At 34.2% G+C, this 17,276-nt stretch overlaps 1 protein-coding gene and 1 long non-coding RNA gene across 2 annotated transcripts in view; both read left to right on the plus strand.

The window, feature by feature from the left end:
- Nucleotides 1-17,276, plus strand: part of LOC143244010 (basigin-like) — a 428,663-nt gene that overhangs the window by 341,498 nt on the left and 69,889 nt on the right. The gene's annotated exons all lie outside the window — the stretch shown is intronic.
- Nucleotides 1,121-9,827, plus strand: LOC143238501 (uncharacterized). The gene is made up of 3 exons (XR_013020609.1): nt 1,121-1,225; nt 2,853-3,185; nt 8,402-9,827. It is a non-coding gene; the product is annotated as an uncharacterized LOC143238501 (long non-coding RNA).

Raw genomic sequence — 17,276 nt, forward strand, 5'->3', positions numbered from 1 at the left:
AATACTTGGTTTATTTGAATTTCACACAAAGCTGTTGAAGGTTTACCTGCTTAGCCATTCCTAATTTAGCACTGATAGACTACAGATACAACATTATCTACTACCAATTGTTGAGTTGTTGTTTTTTTTCACAACGAATTAAAGGGTTGACCGTTACATTTTAACGTCCACAGAAGTGAAAGGACGAACATATTTAGCGAAGAGGATTGAAACTCGCGACCTGCTTGGGAGTCAATTACTATTTTATTAGTGTGATTTAGTGTGACTTTCTTTTGTGCTTGTTTTCTACATTGTTGAATTTTGCACTTTTGTTCGTTTAGCCATGCCTTTAGCAACAAACGATAAATCGAATCATAATCTAATGTTGGAGTTCTTTACACTTGGTAAATATAACTTAAATTATTTTCTTAATATCTTGCTTTCTCCATGGGTCAGGCGTGGCCGTGTCGTTATCATGTTCCGACCGTGCGCTACAAGAGTCAAGTTCCACATTTGATTAGATAAGAGTAGCACAAGGGTTGGCGGTGGGTGCTGTTAATTGGCTGTCTTCTTTCTAGTACATTAGTTCAGTAGTAGAAACGGCTACTTATAATTTGTATGTAGTTAAGCATAAACCTACACAAAGTTGTCTACGCTCCGCCCACTAGGAGTAACGTTATAAACTACTCGTGCTTACAGATATAGCCCTTTGTGTAGCTTTGGGTGAAAATTCAGAAACAAACAACTAGATACCAAATCCAATGAAAATGATACAAGTTTAAATAATGAAAGCAGAAAAATAAATTATTAAAGTTTTTCTAGGTTGTTTTTCAAACGAAGAAAATTTGAAATTGTCAAATTAACAATTACTTATGTAGATTTATAAAATAAATAATAAATAAATACTAGTACATAGAGCTACACAGTGAGCTATCTATTCTTTTTCGACTGTAGATATTGAAACACAATTTTAGCGAGATAAGTTTTCATACTTACAGCTGAGCCATAGGGTGACACAAGGAATAAACTGAACTTTGTATTAATTACATTACAAATTAAGATTTTTATTACAACAACCATAAAAATAACAAAGTGCCCATTTTTCCCGAAAGGTGGCATAAATTTTCATTTCTCTACTTACAATTTGTACCATAATTGAAAACATGAGTTGTAACTCTAGTCATGCTTAAAAAAATTTCCGGTTATTTTTTATTATGTGAACGGGTTTTTTAATGTAAAATTAAAGGTTAGTTTTAATATAAGGAATAATTTCATATTCAATATTATTTAATATGGGGCAAGGTAACTAAACACAAGTGTATATATTTTTTTTTTAAAGTCTTGATTACGTATGTTGAAAAATTACGTTAGGGTTCACTAGATTCAGAATAGAATTAGAAATACTGTTTAAATCTGATTCTAATGCCGTTTAACTATGTATATAAATTTTGAAATGGTTCAGAAATTAAACATATTTCCAAAAGTTTTTCCCTGTAGATCTGACTAACAGTTGTTATTGTTTGAGTAACTGATCTAGAAGTTTCTTTGATCTAATTAAAAACACCTTAGGTGTGAAAAAAGTGTGGCAAAACTTATAGCATTGATGATACGTTTACAGCAAATATTCATTCATTGTTTACTTTGTTTGTTTTGTTTCACCCATTATCATGTTCCAAATTGAACAACAACACAGCCTGGCTAACTTATTAATGAATATTTATGATAAAGGTGTTATCAGTGTTATTAAGTGTAGTTACCAGTTTGGTTCCTAGTTTCAATTCCTTTGAGTTACATGTTCAACCTTTATTTTATTTATTTTTACACACTTGAGGTAATTTTGATTAGATGGGATGACTTTTCATCAGTACACACAAACAAAACACAGCAAGTAAGAGAGTGACACACAGTAGTAATCAACATTAGCTTTAGGGTTGTAACACTATTATTCAAAACAGACCTATAATTTACAGAACCATTCAGATTTTTTTAACCTATATTGTGGTAGTTTTTCCTCTCTAAAACAGTATTAGTATCGTCTTTTATAGTAACGTCGTGGAAATTAGATTAACAGTTTCTTGTCATCACCCCATGCTATCAGTACATCTTTATCAAGCATCATTATTTATAACAATTGCTCTTTAATTAGGATAATGTTATGTGTTGTGATACATACAAAGTGCAGTATCTATGTTATTGTTGAAAACGTAAATCAGTAATATTGAATTATTGAGAAATATTCTATTTTTAATCTATGATCAAATAATTTAGTGGGAAGTATATTTTGGTGCAATAAAAACATACTGTGATAACCTTCTACTGAAACTGTCTTGTTCTTTGTAAGTTCATAAAATACAGGAGAAAAATAACATTTTTTAGCATTAATAATGAATGAACTGTTGGTTTGTTTATTGTGTTAGTAATTAGTGGATGAAAATATTGAAGCTATCATGTCAATGAATCTGTACACCAATCCTGATGTACAATAGAGATACATTCATGTATTATAGTTTAATATATTAGGTATTGTTAGTATTTCAGTATTCTGCTTTCAATAAATATTCAAACATTTCTATATGAACATGCAAAATATGGAAGTATAAAGTTTGTTTTTAATTTAAGTGGCTTCACAAAAAATTAACATTTAGGTCTCAAACTGTAGAAACATTAATTCATTCTATGCTGCTTTCCCAGCATGTTCTTTTAAATTGTGTATTATTCTAACTTGTTTGGGATCTGTTATTTCTATATGTTGAACTTAACACTTGTGTTGATCTATTTACATAATAGACTTAATCTCAGGCTTATTTTCATCTATTTTTTGTGTAACAGATTCAATCCCAAGTTGATTTGTGACTTTTTTATTTTTGTTTTAGATCATATCCAGATCCCTTGCATAACTGAGGAGTTGTTATTCCCAACATGGGGCTCATGCTGTTGAAGGGAAGCAGTTACATTCAAAGCTCCTTCTGCTGGAATTCTATCTCATCTTCCACATTGAATCAGTGTTTTGCTGTGACATGAGATAAATAGGAAACTGAGAAAACGTAAAATATTCAACCTGTTTATTTTGTTAGAAACTCTGACCACTGATGAAACTGGAATTAGGGCCAAGATATTGTTAACATCAAGCTTATCCAGCTAGTGAAGTCAACTGTTCTGAGTAGAAACATAAGAAAAACTATCCAATTAACTAAGCTCTTATCCAGGTTGTTTTGAATTTTGCTCTGTTATATAGCTTACTGTGATTGAACATTATAACTATTTACTAATCTTTGTTTTAAAAAACATTTTTGAGAATACTGTGAATTTATATGTGCATTTTTAAATTTGTTTGTCAGAAGTAAAGATAGTGGTTTTACTCTGTCAATTTGCTTTCTCATAGAAATGTTTGCTACTAAAATTTTGAATTCTAGGTTCAGAATTTACTTATATGAGTTATGTGTTTAATATTCCAAGAAAATTACCTGTAACTACACAAAATTTTTTGTTGTGAATAACTTTGTCAGTTTCCAAGTTAATCCATGTAACCTATTTTGAGAACTCCACAAAAAAAAAAAGTTTATCATATAGAGAATCCAGTAAGGAACATTTCAAAAGTCTAAATCCAGATAAGTTTTTAAAGAATCCCTTGTATAGCGATGTTAGTTTCATGTAAATTTGTGGATCCAGTTATGAAAAAACTTTTGATTCCCCCCATCTTACAAAAAAACTCAAAGTCTCAATTTAAATTATTTTGAATGGTCCCTTAATTGTTAATACCAGTCTCATGTGTAAATGTATTCTGTCAACCTTGAGATTATAAACAACTCCTGACCCATTAATTCTTGGATATCTTTTATGCTTTTGAAACATTCTTTATTCCATTTACATTGTAGCAGCAGCAAAAGCTTACATTCAAATTTCAAGCCTTTTTGCCTATATAGCATGTACCTGTAGGGTAGTTAGTTATTATACAGATAGTATGTGCCTGCGTGTAACAATTCATTGCAGAAAATTAGACGTTTTATGAAACAGGTTGTGAAATGTTACTTTCTTAGCAGTTTTGTATAACAATCATAGCTTTAATTTTTCTAAACATTTGTTGTGATAATAATTTAATATTGAATCTGAACTTAACAACAAATACAATGATTTTTTGTTTAACATTTATTCAGTCTTGTGTGAGGGAGAAAGGTATTTTTAAGCCCTTTGTTTTGTTAAGATATATCTGTAATAAAAACATTGTCTGTGTAATTAGTGAATTATGGGTAATCTACCAGGTGATCAGTGAATTATGGGTAATCTACCAGGTGTTTTGTGAGTAAATACATATGCATGACAATGATTATTATGTTTCATTTTTAATCTACCAAGAATCTCTTAAGTGGACCTACAAATGTTGAAGGGTAAAGTTACAAGAGGGATCAAAGAATCCTGCCCATTTCATTTATCCAGCGAGGGATTTTTTATATGTTGAGATTTCTCTCACATTCTTAACATACTCCTTATCTTCTGGGAGTTTCTCCCTACACCATGGCCATATTTAATGTCTGCAATGTGCATTACTCTCTCCTAGATCACATGAGTGGAGCTAGGAAGTTCCTTGTGGTGTACCTATTGCAGAGTTCCTTGTAGCTGTGCAATGTGCATTACCCTCTCCTAGATCATATGAGTGGAGCTACGAAGTTCCTTGTGGATTACCTATTGCAGTGTTCCTTGTAGCTGTGCAATGTGCATTACCCTCTCCTAGATCATATGAGTGGAGCTACGAAGTTCCTTGTGGATTACCTATTGCAGTGTTCCTTATAGGTCTGCAGTGTGCATTAATCTCCACTAGTGCTATCTGAAGAGTTCTTACCACACCAGATTTCCAGCCACTGGGGTAGTAGACAGAATCCTTTCCTCCATAGTGTTATAATGTGTTCCTCCACTCTTGAAAAAGACAGTGGGGCTGGGGGCTTCTGCTTGAGTCTCTGTATGTTTTCTTCAAATGTCAATAAGAGTGACACCAGTCTCTGTCGTAGCTAACTTGTAGTTCCAGTTCAGGTTTGATACTATGCTACCTTTGATCAGTGTTAATATCATATATTGTTTATAGAAGGAGGTTCACTGTCTCCTCATTCTGAACACAAAATGGTTCTATTCTAGGTCCTTTGTTAAGCACAGTTTCTACATCCTCTCTATAATTCAAGTGGCAAATGGAATACTCTTTATTGTGGAGTAATTATGTTCATAATTTCAGCCTGGATGAGTTCTGTTCCTTTGGTTGAGTTAGCAGGAGTCAGTTGTTCCATCTTTTCATTCACTTGTTATGTTATAATGTATCTTCAAGGTAAGCAGGAGTCAGTTGTTCCATCTTTTCATTCACTTGTCATGTTATAATGTATCTTCAAGGTAAGCAGGAGTCAGTTGTTCCATCTTTTCATTCACTTGTTATGTTATAATGTATCTTCAAGGTAAGCAGGAGTCAGTTGTTCCATCTTTTCATTCACTTATACTTGTTATGTCATAATGTATCTTCAAGGTAAGCAGGAGTCAGTTGTTCCATCTTTTCATTCACTTATACTTGTTATGTCATAATGTATCTCCAAGGTAAGCAGGAGTCAGTTCCCTCTTCCCACTCACTTGTTATGTTATAATGTATCTTCAAGGTAAGCAGGAGTCAGTTCCCTCTTCCCACTCACTTGTACTTGTTATGTTATAATGTATTTTCAAGGTAAGCAGGAGTCAGTTCCCTCTTCCCACTCACTTGTTATGTTATAATGTATCTTCAAGGTAAGCAGGAGTCAGTTCCCTCTTCCCACTCACTTGTTATGTTATAATGTATCTTCAAGGTAAGCAGGAGTCAGTTCCCTCTTCCCACTCACTTGTACTTATGCTTCATCACACATTAAAAAATGGATACAGATGGAACTGAAATGAGGGAAATTACCTAAAAAAAATAAAAATATTATCACATTTGGAACACTGGGATAAACTACTTTAGAAAACATACTTGTACCTTTAACTTTTTTAGCAGTTTACTTCTTAAACTATAGGGTATCTTCCATGGTTAGCAGGAGTCAGTTCCATCTTCTCCTTTACTTATACCTGTCATGTTATAGTGTATCTTCAAGGTTATCAAAAGTCAGTGATGTGGAGAAAAATATATATGTAAAAACGGCTCATTTGGGTTGAGAAAATTTTTTAGCTTCGACCTTCTTCGGTCATCGTCAGGTTCACAAAGAAAGAAAGAGGTAACTGACCGGAAGCTGACCACATGTTTGAAAGGGGTTGTGTAACTGAGTGTCAGAATGTAGAGGGCGGTATTAGATTTTCAATATATAATTTTATTTATTTTATTATATTAATAAAGGTATAAAGGCGTTCCTTTATATTGGTGTATTTTGGGTTTAAGTTGTTGTATAAGTAAGGCTTCTTTAATTTTGCATTTGTTTATGTTTGTTTCTTTATTTAGTATTTGAGTGTTTTCTATGGTTATGTTGTGTTTATTTGACTTGCAGTGTTTGAAAACGTGTGAAGGTGACTTTTTATGTTCTTTGAATCTGGTTTCTATTTTTCTACTCGTTTCTCCAATATAGAAGTCGTGTCAGTTATCACATTGTATTTTATAAATAATGTTGGTGTGGTGTTTGTCAGTGTAGTTTTTACATAGTATAGACCTCAGTTTTGTGCCTGGTTTTTGAATAAATTTGGTATTAAATGGAATGTAATATTTTGTTACTAGTTTTTGCCAAATGTTGGTTATTTTTCTGCTGATGTCAGGAATATATGGTATACAGCAGTATATGGTTTAGTGAGTTTTAAATCTTGAGATATATTTACTTTTGTTGGTTGATTTTGCTTTCTGTCTAGGTGTGTGTGTATGTTTTCTGCAGTTTGTGGAGGAAACTTACTGATGTTGATGAAATATTGTTTTATTTTGTCTAATTCATCGTTAATTTTATCTGGTGAACATAGTTTTATGGCTGTGTTTATTTGGTTTCTTAGTATGTTGAGTTTTTGTTTCGTTTTATGTGCTGGGTCCCAAGGAATGTATAGTCCAGCATGGATGATTTTTCGGTGGATTTCTGTTTTAAATTGTGTGTCGGTTCTTGTAATTTTGAGGTTAAGAAATGATATTTGATTGCTTTCTTCTTGTTCACATGTGAAGTTGATGTTGGAATGTATAGGGTTAATGTGGTTGAAAAAATTGTGTCATGTAGATGTGAATCCCGCAACCGTGTCATCTACATATCTGTACCAGTATAGTGGTGGATGTAATGCTGTGTTAATTGCTTGTGTTTTAACTTGTGTCATAAAAATATTGGCTAGAACTGGTGATACTGGGTTGCCCATGCTTAGGCCATTTGTTTGTACATAGTTGTGGTTGTTGAACTTGAAGTTTGTCTCAATCATGGTGAATTCTATGAGGTTTGCTCATTGGTTGCTGGGAATGTCTATAGATGGGTTAGAGTCTCAGATATAGAGTTCTAAGGCTATCTTGCAGGCTTCAGCAGTTGGGACTTCTGTAAAGAGATATAACATCAAAACTGGCCATTAAGGCTTTATGATTAAATTGATTAAGATTAAACTTGAAATTAAAAGTTTTTGATGAATGAGCTAGCTGATGTTACATATTTAGAAAATGCCCAGGCTATGTATTTACCAAGATTGTAATTAAACGATTCATATGTGGACATTATTGGTCATAATGAACAATCTGGTTTATGAGATTTTGAGATGCCATATGTTTGTGGTATGCATCAGTCGGTTTTGCTTACGTAGGAATAAAGTGTTTGTGAAATTGTGTTGGCTTTTTCATTTTTCATAGTATTTTGTTTTGTTGTGTTTCGTGTGTTTTTGTTAGATTTGTGTGTATTGGTTTAAATTGTTAGTGTCTGATAGGATGTTCTTCATATTTTGGATGTATTCATTCATGTTCATTATGACTATAGTGTTTTCTTTATCTGACAATTTTATTGACATCTAACAGCCAAACTTCCCAGGAAAAATTAAAAATTTATATTTTCCAGAAACACCTAAAAACAATATCTTAAATGATTTTTTCAAAGAATTTTCTCACAAAACCATCAACATGATTTCACAAAACAGAAACCTAAAAAACAATCTCACAAAGAGAGACATTAATTCCATTAAAAACCTAAAACAATACAAAAACATAAAAATTCTAAAAGCAGATGAACACGAATTAAAATTAGAATAATGTACAACAATGGTATTTAAGTTGCACTATGTTTGCCATCTCCATCACTGATGGTACATTTTGATCACTCCAGAGCTCATCAGGCCAGGTTAGATACAACAAAAATAAACTAGTGTTTGGACACTTATTTGTATAAGTTTAGTTACCATTTATTTTGACAAATATAATTTAATAGTGTATTTTTGAATGTAAAAATTTATTTTTTGAAAATGTGATTTTTCAGTTTCCATATTTCAGATTGAGGCTGTCTCTGTGGAACAGCTGAGTTATGTGAGTGTGGATGTTGAAGAGGGTGATTGGCAGCTCTTTGCAGAGGATGGAGAAATGCAAATGTAAGGGAAAGAATTAGAAGGTAGAATGGTTTGGGATCCTCCCAAGGCAGTTCTTGTTGTGCTGGTGTGTGGTGTAGTCAAAACACAATGTGTTGTATACGTTATGTAGTTGTTTTCAATCTGGTTATACACATGTGTAGAATAGCCAAAAAATAATGTGTTATGCCAACTACATTGGTTGATTTTAATCTGGCTGATTGATATTATGGACTTGTGTGAGTAAGATCACTGAACATTTGATGCTTAATCAAACATGAACCAATCATCAAGCTTGTCTGTATGAATAACACGTTCAACCAATCATCAAGCTTGTTTGTATGAATAACATGTTCAACCAATCATCAAGCTTGTCTATGTGAATAATATGTTTAACCAATCATCAAGCATGTCTGTGTGAATAACATGTTCAACCAATCATCAAGCTTGTTTGTATGAATAACATGTTCAACCAATCATCAAGCTTATCTGTGTAAATGACACTTTCAACCAACAATCAACATGTTTGTGTAAATGATATATTTTGAACCATTCACTAAACTTTTTTCTCTGAGTGATACTTGTACATGTGGGATACTAACCTGGGAAAGTAAAAAATCTCATTGGTGATTTTGTTTCTGTACTTTATTTGCATTGAATAATTTCATCGGTCTACAGAAAGGAAGTAAGTACCACGTCGGAAGTTATAGTTTTCTTATACTGAAAATAGTTTGGTAGCAGAATCTGGAGGAAGTCACTTTCATCATATGAGTGTGTCATGCTCCTATGTTATGGGGTGATGCATACTGATGTGCATGAGAGAGGTCTTAGAATCTTGCAATTTCATTAGAGCTAAACAGAAGGGTTATGGCATGTATAAAAAAACAGGTTACATATAGATGGCAGCACTGATATAAAATGACTGGTGTGAGAGGAACTAATTACTTATTGTAAGTACATTTTCACTATTGGAACATTAGAACATTTCTATGTTGAGCATATGTCACATTTTAAAATGTATAAAAATGTCTTTCAGTATTTATTATTTGATCCTAAATTTAAGTGACTCACATATTTTTTCTGTGATATCTTGTTGCAAGTTTTGCTTCAATTTTCCAACCATGTACATTGAGGTTAGATAAACTAAAGTTCATGTGGTTCAGTCACATCAAACACAATTATGTGATAGTCGTTTCTTAATTACACATAATGATAACTTGATTTTCTTACTTATTCATTAATCTAAAATTTATTATTATTTAACTTAATCTGATAACTTATTTTAGTTTTCTATAGAAGACCTATATACAAAGTATATTTTTATGTTTGAAGATATCTGTTTTCATTGTTTAGAATGAACCTTTTAATCAATAAGAGTTACTTTGGTTTTCAATATTTTAACTTATTTATCTGTAGATATATTTATTATACCACCTAACTTTGGTATAATATTTATCACAAGTTCAGTGTTAACCACATCAGGCTGAATTGCTAACAAAACTTGATTGTTAGTCTATTATTTTTACAGAATGTCTGTCAATATAAAAATTGTATTTTAAATTTTACTTCAAAAAATTTTGCATCTTATGTGAACCGAAATAAAGAATAAATAGATTACCTACAAACTATATGGCTGAATATTTATATAGAAACCATGACACTACTTGTCTACTGACTGAATATTTATATAGAAACCATGACACTACTTGTCTACTGACTAAAGGTTTTATATAGAAACCATGACATTACTTGTCTACTGACTGAAGGTTTATATTTGTGATCATGACATTATGAAGTGTACCACTACTTTCTACCTGATTAGAAAATGACATTACTTTTCTACTGACTGAAGGTTTCTTTTGTTTTGTGACCAGACATGAAGTGTACCACTACTTACCTCCTGATTGAAGAGTTTGTTTTGTTTTGTGACCAGACATGAAGTGTACCACTACTTACCTCCTGATTGAAGAGTTTGTTTTGTTTTGTGACCAGACATGAAGTGTACCACTACTTATCTCCTGATTGAAGAGTTTGTTTTGTTTTGTGACAGGACATGAAGTGTACCACTACTTACCTCCTGATTGAAGAGTTTGTTTTGTTTTGTGACCAGACATGAAGTGTACCACTACTTACCTCCTGATTGAAGAGTTTGTTTTGTTTTGTGACAGACATGAAGTGTACCACTACTTACCTCCTGATTGAAGAGTTTGTTTTGTTTTGTTTTGTGACAGGACATGAAGTGTACCACTACTTATCTCCTGATTGAAGAGTTTGTTTTGTTTTGTGACAGGACATGAAGTGTACCACTACTTATCTCCTGATTGAAGAGTTTGTTTTGTTTTGTGACAAGACATGAAGTGTACCACTACTTATCTCCTGATTGAAGAGTTTGTTTTGTTTTGTGACAGGACATGAAGTGTACCACTACTTACCTCCTGATTGAAGAGTTTGTTTTGTTTTGTGACAGGACATGAAGTGTACCACTACTTACCTCCTGATTGAAGAGTTTGTTTTGTTTTGTGACAGGACATGAAGTGTACCACTACTTGTCTCCACTACTTATCTACCCTGATTGAAGAGTTTGTTTTGTTTTGTGACAGGACATGAAGTGTACCACTGATCTCCTGATTGAAGAGTTTGTTTTGTTTTGTGACCAGACATGAAGTGTACCACTACTTATCTCCTGATTGAAGAGTTTGTTTTGTGACAGGACATGAAGTGTACCACTACTTATCTCCTGATTGAAGAGTTTGTTTTGTTTTGTGACCAGACATGAAGTGTACCACTACTTATCTCCTGATTGAAGAGTTTGTTTTGTTTTGTGACAGGACATGAAGTGTACCACTACTTACCTCCTGATTGAAGAGTTTGTTTTGTTTTTTTGTGACAGGACATGAAGTGTACCACTACTTATCTCCTGATTGAAGAGTTTGTTTTGTTTTGTGACCAGACATGAAGTGTACCACTACTTATCTCCTGATTGAAGAGTTTGTTTTGTTTTGTGACAGGACATGAAGTGTACCACTACTTATCTCCTGATTGAAGAGTTTGTTTTGTTTTCTGAACAGACATGAAATGTACCACTACTTATCTCCTGATTGAAGAGTTTGTTTTGTTTTGTGACCAGACATGAAATGTACCACTACTTACCTCCTGATTGAAGAGTTTGTTTTGTTTTGTGAACAGACATGAAGTGTACCACTACTTATCTCCTGATTGAAGAGTTTGTTTTGTTTTGTGACCAGACATGAAGTGTACCACTACTTATCTCCTGATTGAAGAGTTTGTTTTGTTTTGTGACCAGACATGAAGTGTACCACTACTTACCTCCTGATTGAAGAGTTTGTTTTGTTTTGTGACCAGACATGAAGTGTACCACTACTTACCTCCTGATTGAAGAGTTTGTTTTGTTTTGTGACCAGACATGAAGTGTACCACTACTTATCTCCTGATTGAAGAGTTTGTTTTGTTTTGTGACAGGACATGAAGTGTACCACTACTTATCTCCTGATTGAAGAGTTTGTTTTGTTTTGTGACAGGACATGAAGTGTACCACTACTTACCTCCTGATTGAAGAGTTTGTTTTGTTTTGTGACAGGACATGAAGTGTACCACTACTTACCTCCTGATTGAAGAGTTTGTTTTGTTTTGTGACCAGACATGAAGTGTACCACTACTTATCTCCTGATTGAAGAGTTTGTTTTGTTTTGTGACAGGACATGAAGTGTACCACTACTTATCTCCTGATTGAAGAGTTTGTTTTGTGACAGGACATGAAGTGTACCACTACTTATCTCCTGATTGAAGAGTTTGTTTTGTTTTGTGACCAGACATGAAGTGTACCACTACTTATCTCCTGATTGAAGAGTTTGTTTTGTTTTGTGACCAGACATGAAGTGTACCACTACTTATCTCCTGATTGAAGAGTTTGTTTTGTTTTGTGACCAGACATGAAGTGTACCACTACTTATCTCCTGATTGAAGAGTTTGTTTTGTTTTGTGACCAGACATGAAGTGTACCACTACTTATCTCCTGATTGAAGAGTTTGTTTTGTTTTGTGACAGACATGAAGTGTACCACTACTTACCTCCTGATTGAAGAGTTTGTTTTGTTTTGTGACAGGACATGAAGTGTACCACTACTTACCTCCTGATTGAAGAGTTTGTTTTGTTTTGTGACCAGACATGAAGTGTACCACTACTTATCTCCTGATTGAAGAGTTTGTTTTGTTTTGTGACAGGACATGAAGTGTACCACTACTTATCTCCTGATTGAAGAGTTTGTTTTGTTTTGTGACAGGACATGAAGTGTACCACTACTTATCTCCTGATTGAAGAGTTTGTTTTGTTTTGTGACAGGACATGAAGTGTACCACTACTTATCTCCTGATTGAAGAGTTTGTTTTGTTTTGTGACAGGACATGAAGTGTACCACTACTTATCTCCTGATTGAAGAGTTTGTTTTGTTTTGTGACAGACATGAAGTGTACCACTACTTACCTCCTGATTGAAGAGTTTGTTTTGTTTTGTGACCAGACATGAAGTGTACCACTACTTATCTCCTGATTGAAGAGTTTGTTTTGTTTTGTGACCAGACATGAAGTGTACCACTACTTATCTCCTGATTGAAGAGTTTGTTTTGTTTTGTGACCAGACATGAAGTGTACCACTACTTATCTCCTGATTGAAGAGTTTGTTTTGTTTTGTGACAGACATGAAGTGTACCACTACTTATCTCCTGATTGAAGAGTTTGTTTTGTTTTGTGACAGACAGACATGAAGTGTACCACTACTTATCTCCTGATTGAAGAGTTTGTTTTGTTTTGTGACAGACATGAAGTGTACCACTACTTACCTCCTGATTGAAGAGTTTGTTTTGTTTTGTGACAGGACATGAAGTGTACCACTACTTATCTCCTGATTGAAGAGTTTGTTTTGTTTTGTGACAGGACATGAAGTGTACCACTACTTATCTCCTGATTGAAGAGTTTGTTTTGTTTTGTGACAGGACATGAAGTGTACCACTACTTATCTCCTGATTGAAGAGTTTGTTTTGTTTTGTGACAGGACATGAAGTGTACCACTACTTATCTCCTGATTGAAGAGTTTGTTTTGTTTTGTGACCAGACATGAAGTGTACCACTACTTATCTCCTGATTGAAGAGTTTGTTTTGTTTTGTGACCAGACATGAAGTGTACCACTACTTACTGATTGAAGAGTTTGTTTTGTTTTGTGATACTTATCTCCTGATTGAAGAGTTTGTTTTGTTTTGTGACAGACATGAAGTGTACCACTACTTATCTCCTGATTGAAGAGTTTGTTTTGTTTTGTGACAGGACATGAAGTGTACCACTACTTATCTCCTGATTGAAGAGTTTGTTTTGTTTTGTGACTGATTGAAGAGTTTGTTTTGTTTTGTGACAGACATGAAGTGTACCACTACTTATCTCCTGATTGAAGAGTTTGTTTTGTTTTGTGACAGGACATGAAGTGTACCACTACTTACCTCCTGATTGAAGAGTTTGTTTTGTTTTGTGACAGACATGAAGTGTACCACTACTTATCTCCTGATTGAAGAGTTTGTTTTGTTTTGTGACAGGACATGAAGTGTACCACTACTTATCTCCTGATTGAAGAGTTTGTTTTGTTTTGTGACAGGACATGAAGTGTACCACTACTTACCTCCTGATTGAAGAGTTTGTTTTGTTTTGTGACAGACATGAAGTGTACCACTACTTATCTCCTGATTGAAGAGTTTGTTTTGTTTTGTGACAGACATGAAGTGTACCACTACTTATCTCCTGATTGAAGAGTTTGTTTTGTTTTGTGACCAGACATGAAGTGTACCACTACTTATCTCCTGATTGAAGAGTTTGTTTTGTTTTGTGACAGACAGACATGAAAGTGTACCACTACTTACCTCCTGATTGAAGAGTTTGTTTTGTTTTGTGACAGGACATGAAGTGTACCACTACTTATCTCCTGATTGAAGAGTTTGTTTTGTTTTGTGACAGGACATGAAGTGTACCACTACTTATCTCCTGATTGAAGAGTTTGTTTTGTTTTGTGACAGGACATGAAGTGTACCACTACTTACCTCCTGATTGAAGAGTTTGTTTTGTTTTGTGACAGACATGAAGTGTACCACTACTTACCTCCTGATTGAAGAGTTTGTTTTGTTTTGTGACAGACATGAAGTGTACCACTACTTACCTCTCCTGATTGAAGAGTTTGTTTTGTTTTGTGACAGGACATGAAGTGTACCACTACTTATCTCCTGATTGAAGAGTTTGTTTTGTTTTGTGACAGGACATGAAGTGTACCACTACTTATCTCCTGATTGAAGAGTTTGTTTTGTTTTGTGACAGGACATGAAGTGTACCACTACTTACCTCCTGATTGAAGAGTTTGTTTTGTTTTGTGACCAGACATGAAGTGTACCACTACTTATCTCCTGATTGAAGAGTTTGTTTTGTTTTGTGACAGTGACATGAAGTGTACACTACTACTTATCTCCTGATTGAAGAGTTTGTTTTGTTTTGTGACAGGACATGAAGTGTACCACTACTTATCTCCTGATTGAAGAGTTTGTTTTGTTTTGTGACAGACATGAAGTGTACCACTACTTATCTCCTGATTGAAGAGTTTGTTTTGTTTTGTGACAGACATGAAGTGTACCACTACTTATCTCCTGATTGAAGAGTTTGTTTTGTTTTGTGACAGACATGAAGTGTACCACTACTTATCTCCTGATTGAAGAGTTTGTTTTGTTTTGTGACCAGACATGAAGTGTACCACTACTTATCTCCTGATTGAAGAGTTTGTTTTGTTTTGTGACCAGACATGAAGTGTACCACTACTTATCTCCTGATTGAAGAGTTTGTTTTGTTTTGTGACTACTTAGACATGAAGTGTACCACTACTTACCTCCTGATTGAAGAGTTTGTTTTGTTTTGTGACCAGACATGAAGTGTACCACTACTTATCTCCTGATTGAAGAGTTTGTTTTGTTTTGTGACAGGACATGAAGTGTACCACTACTTATCTCCTGATTGAAGAGTTTGTTTTGTTTTGTGACAGGACATGAAGTGTACCACTACTTATCTCCTGATTGAAGAGTTTGTTTTGTTTTGTGACAGACATGAAGTGTACCACTACTTATCTCCTGATTGAAGAGTTTGTTTTGTTTTGTGACAGGACATGAAGTGTACCACTACTTATCTCCTGATTGAAGAGTTTGTTTTGTTTTGTGACAGACATGAAGTGTACCACTACTTACCTCCTGATTGAAGAGTTTGTTTTGTTTTGTGACATGAAGTGTACCACTACTTATCTCCTGATTGAAGAGTTTGTTTTTTTGTGACAGACATGAAGTGTACCACTACTTATCTCCTGATTGAAGAGTTTGTTTTGTTTTGTGACAGGACATGAAGTGTACCACTACTTATCTCCTGATTGAAGAGTTTGTTTTGTTTTGTGACAGACATGAAGTGTACCACTACTTATCTCCTGATTGAAGAGTTTGTTTTGTTTTGTGACAGACATGAAGTGTACCACTACTTATCTCCTGATTGAAGAGTTTGTTTTGTTTTGTGACAGGACATGAAGTGTACCACTACTTATCTCCTGATTGAAGAGTTTGTTTTGTTTTGTGACCAGACATGAAGTGTACCACTACTTACCTCCTGATTGAAGAGTTTGTTTTGTTTTGTGACCAGACATGAAGTGTACCACTACTTACCTCCTGATTGAAGAGTTTGTTTTGTTTTGTGACAGGACATGAAGTGTACCACTACTTATCTCCTGATTGAAGAGTTTGTTTTGTTTTGTGACAGGACATGAAGTGTACCACTACTTATCTCCTGATTGAAGAGTTTGTTTTGTTTTGTGACAGGACATGAAGTGTACCACTACTTATCTCCTGATTGAAGAGTTTGTTTTGTTTTGTGACAGGACATGAAGTGTACCACTACTTATCTCCTGATTGAAGAGTTTGTTTTGTTTTGTGACAGGACATGAAGTGTACCACTACTTATCTCCTGATTGAAGAGTTTGTTTTGTTTTGTGACAGGACATGAAGTGTACCACTACTTATCTCCTGATTGAAGAGTTTGTTTTGTTTTGTGACAGGACATGAAGTGTACCACTACTTATCTCCTGATTGAAGAGTTTGTTTTGTTTTGTGACAGGACATGAAGTGTACCACTACTTATCTCCTGATTGAAGAGTTTGTTTTGTTTTTTGTGACTTATCTCCTGATTGAAGAGTTTGTTTTGTTTTGTGACAGACATGAAGTGTACCACTACTTATCTCCTGATTGAAGAGTTTGTTTTGTTTTGTGACAGGACATGAAGTGTACCACTACTTATCTCCTGATTGAAGAGTTTGTTTTGTTTTGTGACAGACATGAAGTGTACCACTACTTACCTCCTGATTGAAGAGTTTGTTTTGTTTTGTGACAGGACATGAAGTGTACCACTACTTATCTCCTGATTGAAGAGTTTGTTTTGTTTTGTGACAGGACATGAAGTGTACCACTACTTATCTCCTGATTGAAGAGTTTGTTTTGTTTTGTGACCAGACATGAAGTGTACCACTACTTATCTCCTGATTGAAGAGTTTGTTTTGTTTTGTGACCAGACATGAAGTGTACCACTACTTATCTCCTGATTGAAGAGTTTGTTTTGTTTTGTGACCAGACATGAAGTGTACCACTACTTATCTCCTGATTGAAGAGTTTGTTTTGTTTTGTGACCAGACATGAAGTGTACCACTACTTATCTCCTGATTGAAGAGTTTGTTT

The sequence above is a fragment of the Tachypleus tridentatus genome, chromosome 2, assembly GCF_004210375.1.
Source record: "Tachypleus tridentatus isolate NWPU-2018 chromosome 2, ASM421037v1, whole genome shotgun sequence".
Taxonomy (NCBI): Eukaryota; Metazoa; Arthropoda; class Merostomata; order Xiphosura; family Limulidae; genus Tachypleus; species Tachypleus tridentatus.